Source organism: Mytilus galloprovincialis, chromosome 8, assembly GCF_965363235.1.
Source record: "Mytilus galloprovincialis chromosome 8, xbMytGall1.hap1.1, whole genome shotgun sequence".
NCBI lineage: Eukaryota > Metazoa > Mollusca > Bivalvia > Mytilida > Mytilidae > Mytilus > Mytilus galloprovincialis.
The window spans coordinates 32,121,047-32,134,359 of record NC_134845.1 but is presented as its reverse complement, the minus strand read 5'-3'; positions in this window follow the sequence as shown (position 1 = coordinate 32,134,359).

Genomic DNA, 13,313 nt, shown 5'->3' with positions numbered 1-13,313 from the left:
CTTCAACGAAAGTTGTTTTACTTGCACACGTATAAAAAATGCAGTTTTAATCCAACGCAAACACAGGCTTGAAAGAAGTTTCAATTTAGACTCGTATATCTATAACTCGTCTAAACATCAACCCAACAATGTTAGATCTGTAAATTTTTGGTTCTTCCCTCGCCGGGATTCGAACCCATGCTACTGTGATATCGTGACACCAAATCGCCTGCACTACAGCCGTCCCGCTATACCACACGACCACCTGGGCCCTACATATGTATATTGAAGTTGGAAGCACTGCAAATTTTGGTGTTTTATTTTTCAAACTTCTAACCGGATTAAGACAAAAAGTAGAACAAACAAAATATTTCTTTATCAAATAGCAAAATGAAAAATCTAACGCATCTAACGAATCTAACGAACCTATGCGGTATGGACTTTACTCATTGTTGAAGGTCGTACGGTGACCTATAGTTGTTGATGTTTGTGTCATTTTGGTCTTTTGTGGATAATTGTCTCATTGGCAATCATACCACATCTTCTTTTTTATACTTCAGAATATACTAAACATTTTTTGTCGAAGTTATTTAGAACTTGTTTTCCCCCTACGATACAGGATAAAATGTTGTGCCCGATAACACCCATTTTCATTTCCATAGAAGCCTAAGACTTCAATAGTTTTCAAAAAGAAAGAAAAGACATCTGTATGAATGTCTATGTAATTGCCTTGGGTTTTTAAGATTAAGATTTACGTTAGATGTTGGTACTATTTTTCAGAAAAAAATGAACCAATACACACAACCAGACTTAAAAATGAACATGTCATCACAAAGTTTTAGTTATTCATTTCAAAGTCTTCCACTGATATAAAATGAGAATAGCAATGGGAAATGTGTCAAAGATACAGTATCCAAACTAAGACCACGGATGGGTTTTCGAAAGAGCGAGAAAACCTAAGTCAGGAGCTTCTGAATTTTGTTAGTTTTGTATGATTTCTAATATTAGTTTATTTATATGTTTTGGAGTTTAGTATGACGTCCATTACCACTGAACAAGTACACAAATTTGTTTAGAGGCATGCTGCTGCACGCTTCCGGGAACGAGATCGCTGTGTTGAAGAATCAATGGTTGCCTTCGGCTGCTTTCTGATCATAGGTCGGGTTGTTGTCTCATTGACACATTCACGATTTCTATTCTCATCTTTATTAGTCTTTATGCCTTTTTGTGTTTCTATGTTATATTTTTTTTATAGTGATTAAGATAAAACACAATGTTGACTGCTGTACTCATATTTTTGACATGTTTACCTATATCGTCTGTTTGTGTTGTTCATACATCGTTGCCAATATAATGGAATTGTATGCAACTTTCAAACAAGGGATAGGTTTAGCTAGCTATAAGACCAGGGTTTAACCACCATTTCCTATATAAGAAAATGCCTATACTAAGTCATCCTTTATAGGTAGATTTCACATCGATAAATAAAATCGTAGAATATAAGCAAAATGAAGTGGTTGTTAAATTTGATGTTTGCCTTTTTGTGCTCCTTCTTTACATTTGTTGTTTTTATAGTGATTAAGATGATAACACAATGTTGACTGTTGTACCCCTATTTTTGACATTTTTACTTATTGTGTCTGTTTGTTTTGTTCACACATCGTTCACAATGTAATGGAATTTGATGCGACTGTCATACCCATACAAGTGAGAGGTTTAGCTAGCTATAAAACCAGGTTCAATCCACCATTTTCTACATAAGAAAATGCCTGAACTAAGTCAGGAATATGACAGTTGTCATCCATTAGTTTGATGTGTTTGAACTATTGATTATGCCATTTGATTTGGGACTTTCCTTTTTTTTAATTTTTCTCGGAGTTCAGTATTTTTGTGTTTTTAATTTTCAAAGGCCTAAATATCGACTGGTAATTTGTCCTGTAATATACTGTCTACATTCTGTACAACTAATACAAACAATGACATTATGCCAAAGCGTTTTTCTGGCTTAACCTTTATCAAAAACACGCAAAGCTGAATATTTGAAAGCCTTAGAAGTATAAAAACCAAAAATTCGTAAGGGTTCCGTGGAACCCAGTGTCTCGCCTACTCTTGCTGTTAATCCCAGGCTCAACAAAAATGAGGAAAAAAATCAATAAAATGATTCCTGTTGATACTATCTTTTGATCGTAAAAAGCTTCTGTCCAGGTTTGGTAAAAATCCAAGATAGTTTATGAATCTAATAAATGTTTTAAAACTTTAACTGCAGACTGTATGTAATGTTAACTGGAAGAAAAACTAAGTCCATTTATGAGTAAAATACAGAAACACAGGTACAAAATTTTAACAAAATTTCCTTCTCGATACTAGCTTTTGATCATAAAAAAGCTTCTGTCCAAGTTTGGTACAAATCCAAAATGGTATAGGAAAGAAGAAAGTTATTAAAAAAATTCAAACTACAAAGTGCATGTGTTGTTTCCTAGCAGAAAATCTAAGTCCATTTAAAAGTAAAATACTGAAAAAACTGAAATTTATTTTTAAAAAATTTACTTCTGGATACTATCTTATGATCATAAACAAGCTTCTGTCCAAGTTTGGTAGTAATCAAGTATAGTTTAAGAAAGTTATTTAAATTTCAAAAACTTTAACCACAGAGTGAATGTAATTTTTCCCGGCAGAAAAACTAAGTCCATTTATAAGTAAAATACGGAAAAAAATGGAAATTTATTTAAAAAAAATTAACTTCTGGATACAGTCTTATGATCATAAAGAAGCTTCTGTCCAAGTTTGGTACAAACCCAGGATAGTTTACGAAAGTTATTCAAATTTTAAAAACTTTAACCACAGAGTGAATGTAATGTTTACCGGCAGAAAAACTAAGTCCATTTATAAGTAAAATACTGAAAAAATGGAATTTTATTTTTACAAAATTTTCTTCTGGATACTATCTTATGATCATAAACCAGCTTCTGTCCAAGTTTGGTAGAAATCCAGTATAGTTTAAGAAAGTTATTAAAATTTTAAAAACTTTAACCACAGAGTGAATATTTGTGGACGCCGCCGACGACGACGCCGACACCGACGGAAAGTAGGATCGCTATGTCTCGCTTTTTCGACTTAAGTCGAAGGCTCGACAAAAACAGTGAAATAGCCTTATAACAAAATTAATTACTTAAGATGACCACATTTATATTAAATAGTCGAAATAAAAATTCGTTAATGACATTACTTGTGCAATCAACCATATTAAAATTCTACCAACATTACAAAATATATTTCATTTATGCAGGAATGGCACACGATTTCCATGTGACATTATTTAGGGCGTATACTTCATCAAATAATTCATCAATATCCATCAACAGATACATTCTATTTATATATCAGGAAAGCATTATTTCAAAATGAACGTTGATAAATATCCTTTAATACCGTTTATATGTAGAACATCACAAAATGTGTCTTTTTCTTCATCGCTGCAACTGCTTCATAAACAACGCAATTAGATTTTTCTGTTTCCCATCTATTTAAAAAAAGACGTTTTATGTGAAGAAATCGCAAACATAGTTTCACTTTTAAACACAAATTATCAAAGGGTTTATACTTTCTTATGTCTGGTGGAATGCCATTGACGATAATTGATTTTTGTCAAAATTTTATTTTTTATATAAATTTTATGCTTATAATTTCGTAAAATATATAAAATATGAAAAAGTGAATAGTAAATGAACTGGAGTGAAAACAATTTACTACCCAGTTATTCCATAAACAGCTCATTTGTGATCATTTTTAATTTTGGTTGAGAATGTGTCGATGTACCGTTAGTTCTGTGGACTCACTAATTTGGTTTATCAATGTTTTAGTCATAAGCGCCAACTTTTGGGGGTTGATTTTGTTTGCCCTGATTATGTGTCAAAAACGTATGTATGGAAGAGGGGGACATTTCAAAGGGAAGTTTTAACTAAGACGAAAATAAACTGAGAATGCCATGGCTAAAAAAGATAAAAATATCAACAGAATAACAATAGTACACAAGACAACATAGAAAACGAAAGAAATAGCAACACAAACCCAACCGTTAACTGTGGGTGATCAAAGGTGCTCTGAAAGAGTAAGCAGATCCTCCTCTACATTTTACCGGTTATATTGTTCATGTTAGTACAAACTTGTACAACATTGATATAATCCGTCGATGAAAGATTCATACTCTTCTAATTTTTGTTTGTACCATTTGTTCTGAAACTTTTGAGCTACTGTTAAAGCGAAGTTTTTAAATATTATTTCGGATTTTATCAAAAGAATTAATGATATCATTTATGCGTAACATTAATATGAAATAACAATGTCCGTATATTTTAAAGGTCTTATGATTCTTTAATTAAAAAAGATTTAGAGTTTCGAATATTTCTGATATGATGTATAAAATTGAGAATGGAAATGGGGAATGTGTCAAAGAGACAACAACCCGACCATATACAAAAACAACAGCAGAAGGTCACCAACAGGTCTTCAATGTAGCGAGAAATTCCCGCATCCGGAGGCGTCCTTCAACTGGCCCCTAAACAAATGCATGTAGTGTTATTTTTACTTTCTTTAGTTAAAAAAATATTATCTAATTCGCAGACTGTTTTCGATTCATCTATTTTTCGCTTTCGCTCATGCTCAGTCGAAAGTACTGCCTACGAAATTCAAAAAGACTTTGTTTCAACACTTGCCAAATTGTACGTCGATTTTACAGACATCGTCTAGTATTGTCAAAATCTTCATAAAAACATGTACACTTCTGTTGAAATATTGTCTTCCTGTACATTAACTCGAAGATATTTTGCTATACAATCACTGAATGAAATATTTGTTTTCAATAATACCTTTTCAATTGCGATATAAATAAAAGAATAAAAAAACGTGCATACTGATATTAGTTGTGTATAAATATATGCATTCATTGGTTCAATAATTTTTATCAAAAATAAAAATTTACGAAAAAATATATGACTTTAATTTTGTAGTTTGAGTCGATTTCAAGCGATATTCCATTATCACTTATTATGAAACCTTTAATAAGTTCTGTAGTAAATATTTTTGTTGCAAACATTCACTATTTTTTTTTATCTACAACAGTTACACAAATTCTATAAACACATTAATCTATAGTCTCGTCGTATTCTAGATACATTATCTTAATTGTCATTAACTTCTACGACTCCACTGACTTTGATCACTTCGACTTCGATTTCTTCAATGACTTTGATTACTTCGACTACGACTTTTTCGATGACTTTGACTACTTTGACTACTCCGATGACTTCGACTACTTTGAGTTCTTCGACTTTGACTACTTCGACTGTGACTTCTGCGATGACTTCGACGACTTGAATGACTTGGACGACTACGACGACGATGAATTCGACTACTTTGACTACTTCGATGACTTCGACTACTTTGACTACTTCGACTGTGACTTCTGCGATGAGTTCGACGACTTGAATGACTTGGACGACTACGACGACGATGACTTCGACTACTTTGACTACTTCGACTGTGACTTCTGCGATGACTTCGACGACTTGAATGACTTGGACGACTACGATGACGATGAATTCGACTACTTTGACTTCTTCGATGACTTCGACTGCTTTGACTACTTCGACTGTGACTTCTGCGATGAGTTCGACGACTTGAATGACTTGGACGACTACGACGACGATGACTTCGACTACTTTGACTACTTCGACTGTGACTTCTGCGATGACTTCGACGACTTGAATGACTTGGACGACTACGACGACGATGACTTCGACTACTTTGACTACTTCGACTGTGACTTCTGCGATGACTTCGACGACTTGAATGACTTGGACGACTACGATGACGATGAATTCGACTACTTTGACTACTTCGATGACTTCGACTACTTTGACTACTTCGACTGTGACTTCTGCGATGAGTTCGACGACTTGAATGACTTGGACGACTACGACGACGATGACTTCGACGACGATGATTTCGATGATCTCGACAACAGTCATAACAATAACCATGGCCATAACCTGTTAAAAGAGAGTAAAAAAACCTTGAGTAATACCAACTATGTAGGTTAAAGTTTTTGAGTTGAAATAGATATACTCTGGTCACGACTGTACGGTAGAAATAGCATTTTGTGATGTAATCCAAATCACCAGCTTTTCGCAATAGTAAGCGAAAATATGCAAGAGTAATTCAACGATGATCTAATCTCGTTGAACCATTAAGAGGAACCAAATTATTAACAGACACACTTAGGCCATGTTCACCTTGAAATATACTCGGTGATGTAAATGTCTTTTAACGGGTCTTTTATTCAACACGAACATTATTTTCACAAAGAAATGCTTACATATTTGTAGTAAAAAAAATTCATTTGCATTATTTCTTTAATCGAATTGGACGTGTACCATTCCTGACTATTCCTTTCCAAAATCATTCCATCTGTGGCTTAGAATATAAAAAGTGTCACTCAAATCTTCTTTCGATAGCACGTATACACATGCCAAAGAAGGGCTTCGGTTTGTCTGTGCGGGATGTACAAGTACTCAGCCATGTCCATGTTCAACTCTAACGGGGTTTTAAACAGGACATCCCTACAGAACTATCGTGCATTTGTTTTCGTGCTGAACATGCATTCAATATTTTCCATTGAACATTGATCATCAATCAATCAATCAATCAATCAATCATTATTTTCGTATTCCCTGTTTGCCCATTGCGCTGTTTTAGCAAGCATATTATAATCGTGATATACATGGAACTCTCTAGGTTAAAGATACTACCCTGTTTAGTCCGACTTTAGAATTGTTCTTAGATGCGCATTTCGATAATTATTATCTCTTCATTGATGCTCGTCACTAAATTCTAAAAACATAATTCAACCATCGAAGAGTTGGTAAAACTAAAATGGTTTCTACAAGATGTTTACGAAAAGCAGCTTTTAATGTGAAAGAAAATATATATAGAAAAATATCTATATATGTAAGACAGTTTACTAGTTCAAAACATATACACTCCATCAACAACCACTATTTATGCATACTCCTTTTTTTGTTGGGGAAAAGGAGGTGATGCTGCATGGTATCGTTTTAATTTAAAACTAAAGAAAACAAACTTTTAAAGTCTTTTAATATAAAAAAAAAATCCATGAACTTAGGACATTTTGTAATACAACTGTAATTTTTAAAACTACAATACAATACAAATTCTAATAATAACTACAAGAGTTGTAAAAAGTACTTACTCTTCTTACAAATAGGAGGATGATTATTCCAGGTTCCATCAGCTTTACAAGTTCGAGTTAAATGACTATCATGCTTTGGTTTATAGCCTTTGGCACACGCGTACGTTATTGTGTCCTTGAAGTTTTTACCAGTCTGGGACGTTATTCTAGCGAAGTTAACTTTTGCAAGGCCTCGACAAGCTACTATCTCTGTAAAAGTATACAACTTCAAAGTTAAATTTTTAGATTTATCAATTATGAGTTATTGTGATAAATAAACTCATCAAAGATACCAGGATTAAATTTTGTATTTACTTCAGACGCGCGTTTTGTATACGAAAAACGTTTTTGCGACTCTCGAATATAAAAAAGTAAAATTATTTAAAACAATCATAAATGATTGGCCTTAGCAAAAACTCACAAAATCTCTTTAAACAGAGAGTGAATAATGGAAAATATAGTACACTGAAGACAGTTTAAAACTCCGGAACATACAAAAAGTAGACAAAAAGTAAACAATCAAGCACTGCTAGAGAACGATGCTTAAATTTATTTTCTCGCCTAAATTTTTGCACGATCTTTGATAAAACCAATTGATAGTTTTATAATTCGAAAAATTTAAATAAAAACTTCACATAACAGAAAAAATGTATTTTACACATGTTTTCCATAATTTAAGCACAATGGCATGCTCTTTCTAATTTGATCATTTAATTTGACAAAAAAAAAACACTACATGTAATTACAAATTGCTAGAGAATGATCCCTGATAAATCATTGTTACCTTTCAGTTAATTATTCATAATGAGCCGTATAGCGTTTTTTTTCTTTTTTAAATAAAGGTAATCTTCTATTTTAGGTGGTACCTTATACTACAGGGAGATAACTATGTAAAGTCAGCTAAACGTTGTAATTGCGTTGTGTTGTAAAAGGAATGTTAAGCTTCTCAATGATAACAATTGGTGTTTGTCAAACTGCTATATAACTAGTGTAATTTTTCTGACAAAACAGTTGGTTCAAAATTTTTGAAATTTTTACTTTGACAAAATTTTATGAAAATTAAACGAGCCAAATTAATTTTAGTGAAAGTGTTGGGTACCACCTTAATTTGAAAGACATTTGACTGATTAAATTTGGAATCTACCTCAAAAATAAGAAATCTGCCACAACAGATTTTTAATGACTTTAGGCATAACATGCTTTACACGATGTGCTTCATAAGTGGGTTTCGTTTACTTCCCCGTATAAACGGTTTTACGTATCATTCATTGGGCCCTTAATAGCTTGCTGTTCGGTGTGAGCCAAGGCTCCCTGTAAAATACCGTGCTGTACCCTATGATTATTTTCTTTTACAAATGATAACTCGGATGGATAGTTGTCTCATTGGCACCCCTACCATGTCTTCTTTTAAAGGATAACATATCATTATTGATCATAATGATAAAACTTTTTGAATTTTTTTTTTACCGCAGACTGGATGACTTCCATCCCAGGTTCCATCGGCCATACATTGACGAGTCAAGCTACCAGACGTCAATTCATACCCAGTGATACAAGCATACGTCATGATGTCTTGGAAATTTGAACCAGTCTGAGTAGTTATTTTAGCGAACTTCACGTCTGCAAGGCCTGGACAAGTTACTATCTCTACAAAAGAACAGTAAAAGTTTGAGTTTTTTATTAATAAGTTAGTGATATATTTCGGAATATAACTATAAATGTTGGGCCATTAAGTTAAATTCAACTCACATAAGCACTTCAAATATAGAATGAACAATGGAAAACAAAGAACACTCAAGACAGTACACAATTTTGGTAGATATATTGTATTTTATTTTTTTAGCAAAACGTTGCCATACTGAAAAATCACAAGTTGCTACAGATTATCTCTGAAAAATAATTAATTCTTTGCACAGAGTTATGCAAAATATAAAATATAGATGTTTGTATACAAACCAATTAAAACGTTTTATAGTCAACTAAACTAATCAAGCATTTGATTATATATGGACAATCGCATTGTTGATAATCTGTATTTACTAATATTCATTATTTTAAGCACAAACGGATAACGTGTCTACTTGTATCATAAAATTTGTCAAAATCCATAAAATTGAGAACGGAAATGGGGAATGTGTCAGAGAGACAACAACCCGACCAAAGAGCAGACAACAGCCGAAGGCCACTAATTAGTCGTCAATGTATCGAGAAAATCCCGCATCTGGAGCCGTCCTTTAGCTGGTCCATAAACATATGTTTACTAGTTCAGTGATAATGGACGTCATACTAAACTCCGAATTATACACCAGAAAATAAATTAAAAATCATACAAGACTTACAAAAGGCAGGAGACTCCTGACTTGGGACAGGCGCAAAATTTCGGCGGGGTTGAACATATTTTTAGACTTTTTTTTAACGATAACAAATATTGTATTCAATCATTTCCACATACATAAATACCTAAGTAGCCAAGGTTGCATACTTAGGGGCCCCTGTATTTTAACAGCCTCATTTGACCAGGGAAAATATCAAATGCGTTTATACAATAATTTAACATACATAATTCTATTTTAAATAACCAATACAATTGATTTTCACACCTGATACGCATCGCTATATTAAATCACTTTCGCATTAAAATAAAGTCTGGAGGTAGGTATTGCTTTTTCTTTTTCTGTTGCATTATTCGCACATTTACTGATTTCAGCAAGTCAACACGGCGGCTCCGTGTTTACAAAATGTCAACATTGAATTTGACAAAAGCTTTCGAGAGAAAAATGAAAACTATAATTTTCAATTGATACATTTAGGAATTTAAAGAATCGATCATATTTTTTCTAGCGGTTATTTAATAATTGATTATGCAAGCTACAGGTTGCATTTCTGTAAATATACACAATTTCCCATAGACACTCCCTTTGCGTCTAAATGTGTGACACTTTGACTATGAAGTTTCGTGAAAAATAATATCCCAGAACGGTAAGTTGATATGCACTACTATTTTATTCAAATGTCAAAATATTTTTAACATTTATATGCCCTGAACTTTTAAAAAATTTAAACATATACTAAAATTTTAAACTGGGACAACATCCCTTATGCGCCTCGCAATGAAGACCTCAAAAGTCACGTGTAAAGAAGAAATCTCTGTGTAGTGATATTGGACATGTTTCTATTTTTAACAAATGACTGAATTTAATTATTTGTGGTGATTAGGAAAGTAGAGGAACATAGAATAAAAAGGGGGTATTTTACCACAAGGAGCCGCATCACAAAAGGATGTTCGGTGTTAAACGAGCCAAATTAATTTTAGTGAAAGTGTTGGGTACCACCTTAATTTGAAAGACATTTGACTGATTAAATTTGGAATCTACCTCAAAAATAAGAAATCTGCCACAACAGATTTTTAATGACTTTAGGCATAACATGCTTTACACGATGTGATTCATAAGTGGGTTTCGTTTACTTCCCCGTATAAACGGTTTTACGTATCATTCATTGGGCCCTTAATAGCTAGCTGTTCGGTGTGAGCCAAGGCTCCCTGTAAAATACCGTGCTGTACCCTAAGATGATTTTCTTTTACAAATTATAACTTGGATGGATAGTTGTCTCATTGGCACCCCTACCATGTCTTCTTAAAGGATAACATATCTTTATTGATCATAATGATAAAACTTTTGATTTTTTTTTACCGCAGACTGGATGACTTCCATCCCAGGTTCCATCGGCCATACATTGACGAGTCAAGCTACCAGACGTCAATTCATACCCAGTGATACAAGCATACGTCATGATGTCTTGGAAATTTGAACCAGTCTGAGTAGTTATTTTGGCGAACTTCACGTCTGCAAGGCCTGGACAAGTTACTATCTCTACAAAAGAGCAGTAAAAGTTAGAGTTTTTTATTAATAAGTTAGTGATATATTTTGGAATATAATTATAAATGTTGGGCCATTAAATTAAATTCAACTCACATAAGCACTTCAAATATAGAATGAACAATGGAAAACAAAGAACACTCAAGACAGTACACAATTTTGGTAGATATATTGTATTTTATTTTTTTTAGCAAAACGTTGCCATACTGAAAAATCACAAGTTGCTACAGATTATCTCTGAAAAATAATTAATTCTTTGCACAGAGTTATGCAAAATATAAAATATAGATGTTTGTATACAAACCAATTAAAACGTTTTATAGTCAACTAAACTAATCAAGCATTTGATTATATATGGACAATCGCATTGTTGATAATCTGTATTTACTAATATTCATTATTTTAAGCACAAACGGATAACGTGTCTACTTGTATCATAAAATTTGTCAAAATCCATAAAATTGAGAACGGAAATGGGGAATGTGTCAGAGAGACAACAACCCGACCAAAGAGCAGACAACAGCCGAAGGCCACTAATTAGTCGTCAATGTATCGAGAAAATCCCGCATCTGGAGCCGTCCTTTAGCTGGTCCATAAACATATGTTTACTAGTTCAGTGATAATGGACGTCATACTAAACTCCGAATTATACACCAGAAAATAAATTAAAAATCATACAAGACTTACAAAAGGCAGGAGACTCCTGACTTGGGACAGGCGCAAAATTTCGGCGGGGTTGAACATATTTTTAGACTTTTTTTTAACGATAACAAATATTGTATTCAATCATTTCCACATACATAAATACCTAAGTAGCCAAGGTTGCATACTTAGGGGCCCCTGTATTTTAACAGCCTCATTTGACCAGGGAAAATATCAAATGCGTTTATAAAATAATTTAACATACATAATTCTATTTTAAATAACCAATACAATTGATTTTCACACCTGATACGCATCGCTATATTAAATCACTTTCGCATTAAAATAAAGTCTGGAGGTAGGTATTGCTTTTTCTTTTTCTGTTGCATTATTCGCACATTTACTGATTTCAGCAAGTCAACACGGCGGCTCCGTGTTTACAAAATGTCAACATTGAATTTGACAAAAGCTTTCGAGAGAAAAATGAAAACTATAATTTTCAATTGATACATTTAGGAATTTAAAGAATCGATCATATTTTTTCTAGCGAATATTTAATAATTGATTATGCAAGTTACAGGTTGCATTTCTGTAAATATACACAATTTCCCATAGGCACTCCCTTTGCGTCTAAATGTGTGACACTTTGACTATGAAGTTTCGTGAAAAATAATATCCCAGAACGGTAAGTTGATATGCACTACTATTTTATTCAAATGTCAAAATATTTTTAACATTTATATGCCCTGAACTTTTAAAAAATTTAAACATATACTAAAATTTTAAACTGGGACAACATCCCTTATGCGCCTCGCAATGAAGACCTCAAAAGTCACGTGTAAAGAAGAAATCTCTGTGTAGTGATATTGGACATGTTTCTATTTTTAACAAATGACTGAATTTAATTATTTGTGGTGATTAGGAAAGTAGAGGAACATAGAATAAAAAGGGGGTATTTTACCACAAGGAGCCGCATCACAAAAGGATGTTCGGTGTTTGCTTATTTACGGAAAAAGTAATCCCACTTCGTACCCCGAAATACCCTTACCTCCATTTTTGGACTTCCTTGACATCCTAAGAATTAAAATTTAGGCGCTACCATGTTTTTTCCTAAACTGGTTACATTCACAAGTGATTAAGAAAGTATAGGAACATAGAATATATGTGTTAAAACTATGCAGCTATTGAATGTGTTCAAAGTATTAAATTTTCAAAGAATTTATTGTCTTAAAAAGGGGATATTTTATCACAAGGAGCCGCATCACAAAAGGACGTTCGGGGTTTGCTAATTTACAGAAAAAGTAATCCCACTTCGTACCCCGAAAATTTAACCACATATGTGAAAATGTCACAGCTTCGAAACGAGCTATCACATACCCAACTATATCAGTCCTATTCAGGACCGATAACTCTGTCGATATCATAGATAATATTGGATACATACAAAATTGTTAAAACCAAACAAATCGTATTATACGTCTCTGTTGGAATGTATACAATAACTATATTTTTACACAATTTAAACTTTATATCGATTCATTGCTTGGATTTAGCTTTAAATATTGAAT